General features: G+C 37.7%; 1 non-coding gene across 1 annotated transcript; it reads right to left on the reverse strand.

Moving 5' to 3' along the window:
* Positions 1–762: 762 nt before the first annotated feature.
* LOC128040160 (small nucleolar RNA R71) lies at positions 763–869 on the reverse strand. The gene has a single exon (XR_008194819.1). It is a non-coding gene; the product is annotated as a small nucleolar RNA R71 (small nucleolar RNA).
* Positions 870–1,459: the final 590 nt, after the last annotated feature.

The raw sequence follows: 1,459 nt of genomic DNA on the forward strand, positions 1-1,459 counted from the left end.
GGTTTAGGGGTGTTACACTTTGGATGTTAGTACATCCAGAGGCGGTCAAGTTGTTGGCGTCGTTGCTAGGGAGGCAACGTCTCTAGTTAATTTTTTTACACTTAGGGATAATAAGAAAATTTCTACGTTGTAGATACGAATTTAATTATCATTACTAACCTTTCTTGTTGGGTCTAGTGTATGACTCGTAGTATGGTAGCTTATAGGGCCAGTTATAGATCCAGAGAGAATAATTCATAAAAATCATCGACAAGAACAATAATAGCAACATATGCAAGATCCACCACCACCTGTTGTAGGTAACGTACCACACGAGAATCCACTGTTCAACGAAGCTAACGATAACGCTTTAGGAGATCCACCAGCAACACTACAACTACCCACAAATTTACAAATGGCTCATAACGAGAGAACCCTAAGAGATTACACATTACCAAGTCTAGACATGGATCAGGAAAGCATAAGGAGGCTGGCTATTATAACTAACAATTTTGAGATCAAACAGACAATGATTTAGATGATCCAAAATAATTTATAATTTAGGGGCACAGTGATAAATGATCCAAATCAACATTTAAAATGGTTTCTCCAGCTCTATGATACTTTCAAGTACAACGGGGTCACTGAAAATGCTATTCGTCTCCGGTTGTTCCCCTTTTCATTGATTGATAATGCCTTTTCTTGGTTAGATTCGCAAGCACCAGGATCTATAATGACATGGGATGAGGTCACTAGAATTTCTTCCCTATTAGAAAAGCGGTTCAACTAAGAAGAGAAATTGCTATTTTTAAACAAATGGAAGGGGAAAGTTTTTATGAGGCTTGACAATGCTGTAAAATGTTGATCCATAAATGCTCGCACCATGGATTTCCTAAGTGGATGTGATTGTAGGCATTTTACAACGCGTTGGACGCAAATGCAAGATCCACACTAGATGGAGCGATAGGAGGAGCTTTTATGAACAAAACGTACGAGGATGCGTATGAATTAATAGAAAATATGGCGTTGAACTCCTGTCAGTGGCCTATTGAATGATTCACATATGGCCAAAAACCAGGTATAGTAAAAGCTATCCAGCAAGAGGATAAATACTAGCAGTTAATGGACAAACTTAACCGTATTGAATTCATAAATAATGCATCGTTTGTGTATAGAGGAGACAAACCGCTCTTCCATTACATTAACAATCCTATCGAGGACGTGAATTACATTGGGAATCGAGGTGAAAATTCTTATTCAAATACCTAAAACCCTAGTTGGGGAGATCACCCAAACTTGAGATAGGAGGAAATCAAGGAGGAGGTAATAATAATTCGAATCAAAATAAAACCACTTTTTACCAACCTCCTTATTTATAAAGACCTCAAGATAGAGTAAACCTAAATGACCATACTGGATGTGGTAAACGCTTGGATCAAATCAAAGAGTTGATGTAGTCAATGAGAACAGAAGTAAAACA

Source organism: Gossypium raimondii, chromosome 3 (genome assembly GCF_025698545.1).
Source record: "Gossypium raimondii isolate GPD5lz chromosome 3, ASM2569854v1, whole genome shotgun sequence".
Taxonomy (NCBI): Eukaryota; Viridiplantae; Streptophyta; class Magnoliopsida; order Malvales; family Malvaceae; genus Gossypium; species Gossypium raimondii.